The sequence below is a fragment of the Mobula hypostoma genome, chromosome 10 (assembly GCF_963921235.1).
Source record: "Mobula hypostoma chromosome 10, sMobHyp1.1, whole genome shotgun sequence".
NCBI classification, from domain to species: Eukaryota; Metazoa; Chordata; class Chondrichthyes; order Myliobatiformes; family Myliobatidae; genus Mobula; species Mobula hypostoma.
The window spans coordinates 107533621-107549409 of record NC_086106.1 but is presented as its reverse complement, the minus strand read 5'-3'; the positions used below and the strand labels follow the sequence as shown (position 1 = coordinate 107549409).

The window sequence follows — 15789 nt, the reverse complement described above, 5'->3', positions numbered from 1 at the left end:
TGGAGGGGACTCTTGATGAAGGGTCTCAGCAAGAAACATTGACTGTTTACACCCCTCTCAATTGTTGAGTTCCTCCAGCATTTGGTGAATGTTGAAATTATGAAATTTAATTTTGCTGCTTTGAACTTCAGTACAGGGCTACCTTCTGACTTTTCTTTTTTGTCTATATTGTACATTGGGTAAGAAAAGAACATACATGTTTCCTACAACCACTTAAAGCATTAGTTGCTTCTTAGAATCCAGAATGATTCTTTGCATCATTCAAGTGTGGTACATTTTGAAATTATGCTACACGTAATAATTAGGAAATATTTAACTGCTGGTGTTTTTATAGAGATGGAAAATGAATAGATTGATGGCCATTAAAAGGATGTGCAGTGAGAGAAACATAAATAAATAAAGGCATTGGTTAGTCTTGCGAGACCATGGATCTGCGCCTGGAAAGTCTTCACTCTCCAGGGCGCAGGTCTGGGCAAAGTTGTATGGAAGACCAGCAGTTGCCCATGCTGCAAGTCTCTCCTCTCCACGACACCAATGTTGTCTAAGGGAAGGGCATTAGGACCCATACAGCTTGGCACCAGTGTCGCCGCAGAGCAATGTGTGATTAAGTGCCTTGCTCAAAGACACAACCCATTGCCTTGGCTGGGGCTCGAACTCACGACCTTCAGGTCGCTAGTCCAATGCCTTAACCACTTGGCCACGTGATAGAAACATAGAAAACATACTGCTGATGAGAGTTCAACATTATGTCCAGTGTTGTATGACACTGGCAATCATGGTTTAGGACCATGAATGTTTTTGGCAAAGTGGTGGTTTGCCATTGCTGCCTTCTGGGCAGTGTCTTTACAAGACAGACGACACCCCTCCCCGCCCCCCAGCCATTATCAATATTCTTCAGATAGTGTCTGCTCGATGTCAGTGGCTGCATAACCAGGGCTTGTGATGTGCACCAGCTGCTCGTACGACCACTCACCTACTGTTCCCATGGCTTCACGTGACCCTGATCGGGGAGCTAAGCAGCTGCTACACCTTAACCAAGGGTGAGCTAAAGGCTCCTTTAGCAGAGACGCATTTCCAGCCCGCCACCCTGTGACGAGAGTTATCTAAACGTAATAAACACCTGAGTTTATATACCTAGTGAAGGCATGGGCTCCAATTACATGAATCATTCTGAGATTAGATTACAGGAAGTATTCTACCTTTAGAGAAGTTTAATGAAAATTCAGTGCTAAATTGACGTTTAAGAAAATATAAATACAAATAAAGAACAGGAGTGTCTTTTTGTATTGCATTGGTATAATGGAAGTGTTTAAAATGGTGATGGGGCAAGGTCCCCAGTGGTCTGAAAGTTCAAGTTGAAGTTTAATTGTCATTCAACCACACATGAATACAGCCAAACGAAACAGCATTAGTCTGGGGTCAAGATGCAAAACACAGTGCCAACAGTCACATACAGCACAAGGCACGTATAAGATATTAGTAAAATATAGTCCCACAAAAAATATGAATGTTACAGCAGACTGCAGTGGAAGACAACATAGCTTGTCTGCTGAGGAACTCTGGGTGGGGTGGGGTGAGGGATGCAGCACCGACCCCAACTTGGATACCGTGCCACACTGACTGCCCCGACACCAACGCCTTTCTCAGTGCGGTTTGAGGCCGAGCCCTTGCTCTGACCGAAGCTGTGCAACTCCTGCACTGTCCGCCGATAATTCACTGAATTGGACTTGCAGCATTCCACATTAACAATGTCCAAGAGGGTCTTGTGGTCACAAGAAAAGTGACTAAGGCAATCTCTTGCTGTTGGGCTGCGCTCCGCTTTCAAGCCCCAACACCTCCAGTGCGCCTCTGACGCAGGCAGTAGGATGAACTGCATCAAGTCCAGCTCCTTCAGTTTCTGCACCAATGAGCAACTTGCTCTTGGGGTGGACCTGCAATTCTTTATGTCCAGCAGGGTCTTGCAATCATGAAAAAATACTTTTATAAAAGACAATAACATCTCTCTTTGACCCTGTAGAAGCCACTGTGATTGAATGCATTACCATCTTACTGGATGTTACTAAGTACAAGTTAACTAAAAGAATTTCGGGATGCATTAGAAGGAATTTTACTCAACTAAGTAATGACTAAGTTATACAAGTATATCACTTGCTCAGACAGTCACTGAGATGGAACAAAAATGGTGCTTGAGGTTGTTTGGATGAAGGAAGAAATGATATTACGCGTCTTCTCAAATTGAAGATAGAAGTTGGAGCAGTTAGAAGATTAGTCACATTCTGGTTGTAACTTTGCACGCTCTGTCATTGAAGTTTGAAACTTCTGGTATTCATTGACACATTCAAAGAGCTGATCCTAAGTTCCCTTTATGAAACACAAGATTGTCATTAGTTATTTAGTATAGAGTCCTGACAGCTCATTTGATAAGGATCATGTATATCGTAACTTTGTTCTCCATCTTTGACCAGAAAAGGAGGGGCTAAAAAAAGACTAAGATAAGACCCTCCCCTTTCCCATACGACTGGCAATGAGGTGAATCATATCATTGGCCCAAGTTACTGTACTGTGCAAAAGGCTTAGGCAAATGTAAAAAAAATTCTGTAAAGCAAAGATGCTTTCCAAATAAATGAAATGAAGTTTCTAAATATCAAAAAGAAATTACCATAAAAGAACAGTTAACAGTAATAAACTAAATCAAATCAGTATTTGGTGTGACCATCCTTTGCCTTTAAAACTGCATTAGTTCTCTTAGGTACACTGTCAGGTAGTTTTCTAAGAATATTGGCTGGTAGGTTGTTCCAAGCATCTTGGAGAGCTTACCACAGTTCTTATGTGGATTTTGGCTGTCTCACGTGCTTCTTTCTCTCCAGATAATCTCAGACAGCTTCAATGATGTTGAGATCAAGACTCTGTGGAGGCCATACCATCTGTTACAGAACTCCTTGTTCCTTTCACTGAAGACAGTTCTTTATGACCTTGGCCGTGAGTTGGGAACATTGTTCTGCTGCAGAATGAAGTTGGGGCTGATCAGATGCCTCCCTGATGGTATTGTGTGGCAAAAAAGAATCTGGTTGTACTTCTCAGCACTGGGGATTCCATTAATTCAGATCAGATCACCAACTCCATTTGCAGAAATGCAGACCCAAATCTGCAGGGAACCTCCGCCGTGCTTCACTGTTGATTGCAGACACTCGTCCATGTAGCGCTCTCCAGCTCTCCGACAGACAAACTGCCTTTTGCTTGAACCAAAAATTTCTAATTTTGACTGGTCAGTCCAGCGCACTTGCTGCCATTGTTCACCATCTCAGTGTGTAGGTGAGTAACTTGGCTTTGTTTCCACTTCAGATGAATGGCTTTTTGGCAGCAACTCTTCCATGAAGACCACTTCTGACCAGACTTCTCCAGACAGTAGAGGGGTGTACTTGGGTTCCAGTGGTTTCTGTGAGTTCAGAGCTGATAGCAGTGCTGGATCTCTTCTGACTTAGAAGGGACGTCAGTTGGATATATCTCTCGTCTGCTGCACTCAGATTCTGGGCTGACCACAACATTTCTGGTCCTCAGCCTTACCCGTTTCTTTGTGCTGCTTGAGAAGAGCTTGGATAGCACATCTTGAAACTCCTGTCTGTTGTGAAATTTCTGCTTGGGAGAGACCTTGTGTCTTGTTGCTATGCTCACCCTTGCTTTGGTGTAAGAATCGATGACTTGAAGGTTAAGCTGTCACATCTGCCACCCTGCTCACCTCTTAGTCTGGTTGTCCTTCGCCCAGTTTGATTCCATCTTCACCCATTTCTGTTTCAGTTAATCAGTTCAGTCAACTCGCATCGATCATTAGCGCCTGTTTGTGATCTTTGTTTAATCAAGCGCTGGGCTATATACCTACTAAGGAATAAAGTTTTTATGTGAAAAGTGGTCCACAACTTAATGTTATTTTCTTTCTCTTTAATTTTTGGAAAATAAAAATTTGCTCTTTTCTATTGACACTCTAATGCAGAAGACAAAAAAAAATATCTAAAACTAATTTATATAAAAAATCCAGGGTGCCCAAGACACAGTACTGTACCTCCACCACCCGTCAGTCTGTTGACTGACCAGCTCATAGATACCCCACAGCAATCCGTGATTTCAGCAAGTCCACCACCACCCTCAGCTCTCCAGTCACAGCCCTCGACAACCTCCACCACCCTCCCTGCCTGACTAGTCCTCTTTAACCCTCTGTCCTTGCCTTAAATGAGGCCATTTCAGTAGTAATGGGACAGTGGGTTTTACGTGCTGTTAAGTTTTCCAACAGCTTATTCTACATTCATTGACCTACCTCATGACATCTGTTCATTTGCCTTCACAGGATTGTTCTTGGTATCATTTCTGTAACCTTCCTTTTGAACTGAGGTGCCCAGTTCTAAGCTGGCACTGGACTATTGAGATTTAAATAAAGGAATTCCACATTAGATGAAACTGCATCGATCCATCAACGTCGAATCCTCAAGGGCAACATGTGGGGCAGTTATGGACATGGTTTGCACATAAAAAAATATATTAATTTTCTTGATGACATGAAATAGCAGCCAAGAAACTACTCTAACTGTTTTCCGAACTTCATTTCAGTACCGACCTCTGCTGTCTGTTACTTATTTCAGTTTCAGAGTTTAATCAATATAACTATCAACTCGCCTCTGGAAATGAACCTTGGCACTGTTAGAAAGCTGTTTTGGCACAGCTTTGTAGAACTATTTATTAGTGGACATCCTTTATTCTAATTTGAATGTGATGTTATTTTTATCTTCTGCTCTTGCTGAAACTCTGCTCGTTTCATGGGATGGCACAGGAGCGTAGCGGTTACCGTAACACTTCACGGTGCTAGCGGTCTGGGTTCCATTCCCTCCACTGTATTTAAGGAGTTTGTGCACTCTCCCCCATGATTATGTGGGTTTCCTCCAGGTGGCCTTCTTTCCTACCACATTGTTTTAAATGTCCACGTGAGGTTAGAAATTGTGCCAAACAGCTGGTGGGAGTATTCAAGGATATTTTCAACCCCTCACTGCAAGTTCCCACTTGCTTCAGAAAGGTGACAATTATACCATTGCCTAGGAAGAATAATGTGAGCTGCCTTAATGACTGTCTATCGCCTGGTAGCACTCACGTCTACAGTGATGAAATGCTTTGAGATGTTGGTCATGACTAGACTGAACTCCTGCCTCAGCAAGGACCTGGACCCACTGCATTTTTGCCTATCATCACAGTAGGTCAACAGCAGATGCAATCTCAATGGCTCATCACACAGCCTTAGAACATCTGGACTACACAAATACCTATGTCAGGATGTTGTTCATCAACTATAGCTTGGCATTTAACACCATCATTCTCACAATCCTAATTGAGAAGTTACAGAACCTGGGCCTCTGTACCTCCCTGTGCAATTGGATCCTCGACTTCCTCACTGGAAGACCACAATCTGTGTGGGTTGGTGGTAATAATTCCTCCTCGCTGACGATCAACACTGGTGCACCTTAGCGGTATGTGCTTAGCCCACTGCTCTAATATCTCTGTCTCTCTGTCTCTCTGTCGCTCTGTCTCTCTGTCTCTCTCTGTCTCTCTTCTCCCCCCCCCCCCCATGACTGTGTGGCCAGGCATAGCTTAAATACCATCTATAAATTTGCCGATGAAACAACCATTGTTGGTAGAATCTCATGGAGATGAGAGGAAATACAGAAGCGAGATTGTTGAACTGCACGTGCATGTAACAAGAGCGTCTCGGACCTCCAGGTGGTTCACAGCAGGAGTGATTGATAAGTTTGTGGCCTAGGGTAGAAGGAGATGAGTTATACAGCTCTCGTTACATGCACGTGCAGCTCAACTCTTTGAGTGAAAATGCAGAAAGTTTGAAGTTAATAACTCACCTTCTTCTACATTAGCCCACCAACTTATCAATCACCCTTGCTGTGAACCACTTCTGGAGGTCCAAGACGCCGACTTCTACAAAGAAGGGATCCGTATGCTCCACGACCGCTGGACTAAGTGTGTAAATGTAGAAAAAATAAATGTGCTAGGTTTTCTAAAATTGACTCCTTCTACCCTAGGCCACGAACTTATCAATCACCCCTCGTACAAACTAGTGGAGTGGTGTCACAACAGCAACCTTGCAGTCAACGTCAGTAAGACGAAAGAGCTGATTGTGGACTTCAGGAAGGGTAAGACGAAGGAACACATACCAGTCCTCAGAGAAGGATCAGAAGTGGAGAGAGTGAGCAGTTTCAAATTCCTGGGTGTCAGGATCTCTGAGGACCTAACATGGCCCCAACATATCGATGTAGTTATAAAGAAGGCAAGACAGCGACTATACTTTATTTTGAGTTTGAAGAGGTTTAGTATGTCAACAAAAACAATCAAAAACTTCTATAGATGTACCGTGAAGAGTATTCTGCCAGGCTGCATCACTGCCTGGTATGGGGGAGGGTAGAACAGGCTACTGCACAGGACCGAAAGAAACTGCAGAGGGTTGTAAATTTTGTCAGCTCCATCTTGAGTACTAGCCTACAAAATACCCTGGACATCTTCAAGGAGCGGCGTCTCACAAGGACAGAGTCCATTATTAAGGACCCCCAGCACCCAGGGCATGCTCTTATTGTTACCATCAGGTAGAAGGTACAGAAACTTGAAGGCACACTCAGTGATTCAGGAACAGCTTTTTCCCTTCTACCATCCAATTCCTAAATGAACATTGAACCCGTGAACACTACCTCACTTTTTTAATATATATTTCTGTTTTTGCACAATTTTTAATCTATTCAATATACATGTACTGTAATTGGTTTATTTATTTATTATTATTTTTTTCTTCTGCATTATGTATTGCATTGAACTGCTGCTACTAAGTTCATAAATTTCACGACACGTGCCAGTGATAATAAACCTGATTCTGTAAGTTGTGGGTGTGGTAAGTGTGGCGACTTTTGTGGGCTGCCCCCAGCACATCCTTGGACTGTGTTGCTCATTGACGCAAACGATGCATGTTTTGATCTGCATGTAACAAATAAAATTTTAATCTTTGCTCCTATTAAAGCAATCTTCAGATTTGAATAGGGAATTAAGACCTTTAGTTCCCACCATCATGCTTGGTAGGTACAGACTGGTAGCTGAGAAAGGAGGGGCTGGCTGGTGAGCTCACAAACTTCAGTATGATTTTGTGATATGATTTGACCAGTGAAATGAAGTGAAATTTGAAATGGAGTTTTGTTACATATACTAAAGTACAGTGAGAATAGGGTTGCCAACTGTCCTGTATTTGCAGGGACATCACATATATTGGGCTAAATTGGTTTGTCCCATAGGGGACTGTCCTTGTCCCGTATTTCCCCGCTAAGGTAGAGTGTTCCTATGAAACCGTTCGTAAGCCAAAATGACGTGAAGTGAAGAAGCAATTACCATTAATTTATATGGGAAAAATTTTTGAGCGTTCTCAGACCCAAAAAATAACTACCAAATTATACCAAATAACACATAAAACCTAAAATAACACTAACATGTAGTAAAAGCAGGAGTGATATGATAGATACACAGCCTAAATAAAGTAGAAATAATGTATGTACAGTGTAGTTTCACTTAACAGAATCTGGAAGATTAAGCCAAAACCGATTTGTAGAAAAAAAATAGGCACGTACGCACATGCGCACACAAGGCTTCACGGTCATGGTAGTCTTTCTCAGGGTAAACACGAGTGTCCCGTATTTGATTGCTACTTTTGTCCCTTATTTGGGGGTGAGAACGTTGGCAACCCTAAGTGAGAAGCTTGTCTTGTACACACTTCATACAGATCAGTTCTTTACATTTGCATTGAGGTAGTACAGGTAAAACAATAACAGAATACAGAATGCAGAATAAAGTGTAACGGATACAGAGTAAGTACAGCGGATATATAATAGGGTGAAGTATCATGAGGTTGATTGTGAGGTGAAGAGTCATCTTATTGTACAAGTGAACCATTCAATAGTTTTATAACAACGGGTAGAAGCTGACTTTGAGCCTGGTGGGGCATGCTTTCAGGCCTTTGTATTTTATGCCTGACGGTAGAGTGGAGATGATAGAACAATACTAATTGATTTTTTAAAAATCTTTTTTTATTTTTGTCTGTAAACCACCTGTTATTTCTGTGCTTTTTGTGTACTTTTAGTCTTGCTGAAAAAGAAGTAATTCACTCTGAACGTGGCTGTGTGAGTACACCACTCAATTCAGTCGCGTGGGCTTATTTTCTTACAATCTAGCGAGAATCCAGCTTTCTTAAAGATTTGTGTGCTGTCATTGCTTACAAGTCCTATTAACTTATTGGAACTGATGGAACAAACTACCACATTGAATGTATTCTGAGTAAAGGTTATGTGTAGACAGCAGAGTTTGCAATAGCAATGCCCTCTGGAACAGACTGATAAATTTGCACACTCCTCCTCTTGAACTCTTCAGACTCACCTGCATTTTATCCTAGTTACGAACATCTGGATGATTTGTAATAAATTTATTTATCGCTGTTGCACTTGTGTTCGAATGAGAACTGCAAGTGAAGCACAGCATTTTGTGGGTCGGATACTGTGCCTTAGAACACCCTTGGGGAATGGAACAGGTGAGGGTAAGTATCTGAATTCAGCTGCTTCAAGCATTAATTCTAGGGCTAGGGTAGGATGTCACAAACACGAAGATCTGCAGGTGCTGGAAATCCAAGTCCCACACACAAAATGCTGGAGGAACTCAGTAGGCCAGGCAACTTCTATGGAAAATAGTAAACAGTCGACATTTCAGGCCAAGACCCTTCATCAGGACTGGAAAGGAAGGGAAGCTGCTAGGTATTTGACACTTGGGACGAACAGTTCCCAGAAATAAGCTTTCAGCTTTTCTGGTGCACTAACTGGATGTTGGATTTTGCTTATTACTAAACTGGTGGCATCACCCAGGAGATTGTGAAACAGGTTTGTGTTTCTTTTAGAAAATCACTATCGAAGTTTACTTCCTTAAGCAGTATTGAAGCATAACTTGCAGTTTGACAGATATTAGATGCAGCAAGATACTGCATTAATCATACTGTGCCCATTGGAGAACCTGGCCAGGCAAAGGAGTCGCTCCTTGGCAGCCATTTGTAGAATGAAAGTGGACCCCACATCACAGAATGGCTGTTACCAGAGTCAGGCTCCATCACAACACTAGGCTCCAATCAGGCTGCATCAGAGCCATAGTGCTGCCTGTTTGGAAGGGGAAGAGGGAGAAGTCCAAAATCACGTTCTATGCTGTAAGTGGCCACCAATCAGATTAAGATATCTGCTGCCTAAGTGTGGACATTTCCATTTGTTCCGGGGTTGCCAGCATACAGACTTGAAGCTTATTAACATGAAGGGGAGAGGCCATAATGTATAAAATATGCAAATGATATTCCAACAATGATATTTAACTTGTGCAGGCTTCCTTTCTGTGCAGGACATGCTCTTTTTTTTATTACGAGCATCAAAGAGGAGGTGCAGGAGCCTGAAGGCACACACTTAATATTTAAGGAACTGCTTCCCCACCCCGCCGTCATCAGATTTCTGAAGGGGCAATGAACCATCCCATTAACATTACCTTACTACTTTTCACAAACAAGAGAAACTCTGCAGATGCTGGAAATCCGAGCAACACACACAAAATGCTGGAGCAACTTAGCAGGCCGGGCAGCATCTATGGGGGGGATAAAGTACAGTCGATGTTTTTGCTCTCTTTTTGCACCACTTATTTTTAATGCATTATATATTGCAATAAGAAGTTATTATTTTTTTAACACATTGCCCTGTACTGCTGCCACACAACATTTGTCAGTGATACTGAAACTATTCTGTTTCTGATTTTGTTCGAATGTTCTCTCATTAAACCGAGAGATAACAATGGGTGGGAGGGCATTCATGATGAGGATATTTGGGTTTTCCAATAGGATAGGTAGGTTTGAGTGAGCATAAAGTTGGCAAATGGGTTTTTAATGATGTCATGTGCTCTGATCTGAGAAATGGAAAGACATCCAACCAGGAAATGTGGCATGCAGGAGGAGGAGCAGCGAGGAATTGGGAAGGCAAATAGCACATTGGCCTTCATGGCAAGGATATTTGAGTGCTGATGATGCTGAACCTGGACTACTGTGTACAGTTTTGTTCCCCTCATTTAAGAAAGCCCTTACTAACATTGGAGGCAGCGAGAGAAGACTCACTAGGCTAATTATTGTGATAAAGAGGTTTGTTTTATAATGAATAATAATTTTTTTAAAAAGTTGGATCAATAATCTCTGGAGTTCAGAAGAAAGAGGGGTGTTCTTATTGAAATATATAAAATCCTCTCTTGGATTCAATAGACCATAAGACTGTAAGATATAGGAGCAGAAGCAGGCCATTCGGCCCATCAAGTCTGCTTGGCCATTCAATCATGATCTTTTCACTTTTCAACTCTCATGCCCGTGCTTGGTTCCACACACATGAAGTACATCTCAATGCAGCTAATCTAGTTTCAGAATGTTTTTTTTAAAAAAAAACTCCTGATTGGTTAATCCTCCAATATTCCTGTGTTTCCTCTGTTAGTGGTCTTTTTCTGATTTATACGTTCCTCCATGAGTCAATCCCGCCAGTTGCATTGCCATAAGTCTGGACAGAATTCAAATACATGGAGTGAGTACAGCATTGTTTAATATTGAAGTGTTCAAGACCTCTGGAAATGAAGGAAGATTAAATGGGGGCATGAAGTTGAAGGATTGATGGGTGATTTTTGGCTTTATATTTGGATGGTAAGAAGATTGATGCCTGTGATCAATTTAAGCTGACACTGAGGAAAGGGATATAGCTGAGAGAGTTTAAACAATATCCCTTGTATCAGGAGGAAAAATTTGAATATGCTAGAACACTCACAGGCTGTACCTGTGGAGAGAGTGTTTCAGATCAATGACTCTTTGTCAAAAGATACCTCACATCTGTTTCAATCTCTTGCAGTGTTAATTTGCTTCAGTGTGTGTATTTTATGGGATTTTCAGTATGGAGGTGAAAACTTCACTTCTATATCATCCTTCTCAAATTGCACGTGCTTCTACCAAGACCCCTGGCAGTTTTACCTTCTGGTTTGTTGGCACAGTGCTGGTCTTTGCAAGGTCGAATTATGCAAAAAAAAAAGGATTATTTTATGGAAGGGAACAGCACCAAGGGTATCAATAAAATATTTTAAGATTATGGGAGAACATGAACATAGTTGGTATTGGTGGAAATAGAACAAAATAAAAATGAAAATCGAGGACTGAAAACTACAATCTCCTCTTAGCTTGCTAGCAGTTGAGATTTACAAGAAAACCAGGATAATTATCTAAGGGAGGCTGAAGGTCTGAGCACACAGGGATATAATATTGATGCAGTGCTGAAAAAGTGAAACCCGTTATCTGTGTAATGCAGCAGGTACCAATTTTCTGTACAGCTGGGTTCATCCTGGATTTTGCAGTTTATTTTTTTGTGTGCATCATGAATAACTACCCCAGATAACTGGAGACTAGATTATGGGAGGTGTTTAATGAGGATATCAATAAATTTATGAAACACTGTAGATTGGAGCGTTGTGGGGAATTGGCACAGGAAGAGGAGGTGAGGCCCAAGGCACATTAGCCACGATGATAGTGGTAGGCTTAGGGACACAGTTGGCATAATTTTATTCCAATTTATTTTGTGTTTCCATAAGAAATTTTAACATTTAGTTTCATTGGTTAGGGACCACCTTCAGCAGATTGGGTTGAGTTCACAAAGGAGCTAACGTACATGATGGGTACATCAATTGGATGTGTTGAGCTGAGTCAACACTGCACTGTGGATCTACAAGCTGCTTGTTTGTTCCTTTGGGCTAAAATTACGAATCAAGTTAATTGTAGAAACAGCAAATGTACAGAGGAGAACTGCCATGTTATAGATTTATATAGCACATAGTCAATAGACAATGGGTGCAGGAGTAGGCCATTCGGCCCTTCGAGCCAGCCATGGGCCCTTTGGCCCATCATGTCCATGCCAACTATCAAATGTCTGTACTGATACTATTTACCAGCACTTGCTTTGCAGCTTACTCTCATACACTCAAGGCAAGAGCAGAAATTGCCCCATTTAAAATGGCAGAAGTGATCAGTTTAAAATCTCCAATGCCTTAACTTCAGCTGTCATTCAGATAAAAATATAACAACAGGATGAATTCCTGCGTCTCTACCATCAGCAGCATTTCTCAAAAGAAAATCATGAGTCTCCACTTCAAGCACCATCTGAACCCTTTTCAAATGGCGAGTCACTTCTGGAGCAGATGAACATTGAGTGAGTATGATGTGTACCAAGCCTCTGGTTGTTCAAAATCAACTGTTCAGGCCAACCTGCAAAGTGTTTGCAAATGCAATCAAAATGAAGGAGGAAGTGTTATATTAAACTTAGGCACTGGTGGTTTTCTGGCAGGAGGATAAGGAAAAAATTATTTTCAGGAAACAACATTACAACGACAAGATTTTTAACAAACTAACGTCTCTCGAGAACTGGGGTTCCCAACCTTGGGTCCGCAGACCCTTTGCTTAATGGTATTGGCGCATGGCATAACAACGGTTGGACGGTTGGGTAGCCCTGGTCTAGAAGATCTATTCAAGCATTAAAGCTGTGGCATGGGGGCATGAGAAATGAAGTCAGCACACTATAAAACAGGCAGGAGATAACCTCTTAGATTCAAATTGGTGTTTGCCATCAAATTATTCGTGTCCAATGTGTCTGGATCAGTTGATAATGAATTTGGCTGCTGTGTTATCAAATACCAAATTGCCATTGAGGGCTGAAATGTTTCCACAAATGGAAGTACAGCTAAGTGACGTTGTATGTCCATTGATAAAAACCCAGAGCCATCGGAAGTCAGTTGACGCTGTGGGTTGCACCCAGAATTATACAGTACAGAAACAGGTCCATCTGGCAGAACTGGTGTTTACCCTCATTAACTACTTTTGACTCTTCCCCCATCTCCAAACCAAAGATGTAGCCATGTGTACTTGAGTTTAGCCTGCCTGGGTTTACATGGAGCAAACCAGGTTCCAAACCTAAACTGACAACAATCTCCAACTCTTCCTGTTCTACATTGATATCTACATTGCTGTCGCTTCCTGCAGTTGTGAAGAGCTGGTCCATTTCATCAACTTCAAGGAGCTTGTTTTGCTGTTGGTGTTTTGTTGCTTATTGTTCTGTGAAACATTCTGGGCATGCTGGATTGGCGGCAGAATGTGTAGCAACACTCGTAGGCCACCTTTAGTCTGTGTTGGTTGTTAATGCAAACAACACATCTCACTACATGCAATAAATAAATGAATCTGAACCTACCGGTTTTCACCTTGCCTTCAAGTTGACTTGGTCCATCTCCATCATTACTCTCCTCTTTCTTGATCTTTCTGTTTCCATCAGGAGACAAATTATCCAGCTGACGTCTTCTACAAACCCACAGAGTCCTCCAGGTATTTCAGGTACATCTCCTCCCACCCTGTCGCTTTTCTCAGTTCCTCCATCTCCACCTCATCAGTTCTCATGATGAGCCCTTCTACTCCAGGGTCTCTGAGATGTCCTTTTTCAGAAAATAAGAGCTTCCCACCCCCACAACAATTAAAGGACCCCTTACCTGTTACTCTACCTGCATGTCTGTCCCCTCCCATATCCTGCAGGCAAAACAGGGATAGAGTTCCCTAGTCCTCACCTACCTCCCCATCAGCCAAGCATCCAACAAATCATTCTCTGCAACTTCCGCCAACTCCAACAAAATCCCACCTTTCCCTCCCATCTGATTTCTGCAGGGATCTTTCTCTCTGACTCCCTTGTCCCTCCCCACTATTCTTCCCCCTCCAGACACTTATCCCTGCAACCTTGCAATGTGTTACACCTGCCCCTACACCACGTCCCTCAATACCATCCAGTGCCCTAACCAGTCATTCCAGGTGAGGCATTCCTTCACATGTGAACACATCGGTATTGGGTTTTTTTTTTTGCACAGTGCCTCATCAACATAGGAGAGGCCTGATGCAGGTAAGTAGACTGATTCATCAAGCATCTTCCCTCTATCCACCTTGCAGTCAGGGTCTCCTTGTTGCCAGCATTTTAATTCTGTTTCCCATTCCCATGCCGACAAGTCTATCCACAGCCTCCTTCACTGCTGGGTAGGCTCAGGTCAGAGGGACAGCAACTCAGGTTCTGCCTTGGTCAGATCCAACTTGCTAACACCAAGATTCAAATTCTCTAACTCCTGATAACTTGTCCCCTCTCTGTTCTTTCTCACTGTACTTCTCCCTCCCCTCCTGATCTAACTGGCCCACACACATTGCTCCCATTGATTACCCACCCCAATTCCTTTACTTTATTCAATGCTCCATTGGCCTCTTCTATAAAATTCCATCTTCTTCAGCCCTTTAAGTGCTACACATGCCCTTACACTTCCTCCCTTACCACCATTTAGGGCCCGGACAGTCCTTCCAGGTGAGGCAACACTTCACCTGTCAGTCGGCTGGGGTGATATACTGCATCCAGTGCTCCTGATGTGGCCTTCTATATATTGGTGAGACCCGACGCAGACTGGGAGACCGTTTCGCTGAACACCTACGCTCTGTCCACCAGAGAAAGCAGGATCACCCAGTGGCCACACATTTTGATTCCACGTCCCATTCCCATTCTGATATGTCTATCCATGGCCTCCTCTACTGTCAAGATGAAGCCGCACTCAGGTTGGAGGAACAACACCTTATATTCCTTCTGAGTAGCCTCCAACCTGATGGCATGAATATTGACTTCTCTAACTTCCGTTAATGCCCCACCTCCCCCTCGTACCCCATCCGTTATTTATTTATATACACCCATTCTTTTTCTCTCTCTCCTTTTTCTCCCTCTGTCCCCCTCACTATACCCCTTGCCCATCCTCCGGGCTTCCCCTCCCTCCTCCTTTCTTTCTCCCTAGGCCTCCCGTCCCATGATCCTTTGCCAATCACCTGTCCAGCTCTTGGCTCCATCCCTTCCCCCTCCTGTCTTCTCCTATCATTTTGGATCTCCCCCCTCCCCCTTTCAAATCTCTTACTATCTCTTCTTTCAGTTAGTCCTGATGAAGGGTCTCGGCCCAAATCTTCGACTGTACCTGTTCCTAGAGAGGCCGCCTGGCCTGCTGCATTCACCAGCAATTTTTATGTGTGTTCCTTCAGCCCTTTGTTACTTTTTCCTCTCGCCTCCCATAATTTCACTTCATTGCAATTCTCTTTTCTTCCTCACCTACTTATCATCCTCTTCATCTGTTGCTCACTAGCTTTTGCTCCATCCTTTTTCACACTGGCTGTCTGCGCTCTATCTTTCCAGACCAGATGAGGGGTCTCAACCCAACATATCGAGTGACCATTTCCCTCTATTGATGCTGCCTGACCTATTGAGTTCCTCCAGCTCCTTTGTGGTGCTCCAGATTCTAACATCTGCAGTGTCTTGTCTTGATAGACACACCATATCAATGTAAGTTTATCTAAACTAATCCAGTTTACCAGCATTTGGTCTGTGGCTGACTGTGTCTTAGCAATGCAGTGCTCATGCAGATACTTATTGTATACTGTAAGACTACCTGCCGCCACCATCTTCTTGGACACTGATTTCATGCCCTACCTCTGTGCTGCCACCATCAGGGATAATAGGACTTGTACATTGCGGTTTTTTTTTATTGCTCAATACTCCCTTGGGTCCAACCCTTTTTGTCTTGATGCTCCCCCTTCCAAAATGCATCATCTCACACATACCAAAA

General features: G+C 42.8%; 1 protein-coding gene across 4 annotated transcripts in view; it reads left to right on the top strand.

The window, feature by feature from the left end:
* The window catches only part of LOC134353102 (serine/threonine-protein kinase PAK 3), a 253885-nt gene that overhangs the window by 17266 nt on the left and 220830 nt on the right, over positions 1–15789 (top strand). The window contains exon 3 of one of the 4 annotated variants that reach the window (XM_063061007.1): positions 6072–6182. The exons of the other annotated variants lie outside the window; for them this stretch is intronic. The gene's annotated coding sequence lies outside the window, so the exon portion shown is untranslated. The remainder of the gene's footprint in view (positions 1–6071; positions 6183–15789) is intronic. 4 annotated transcript variants of the gene reach the window in all.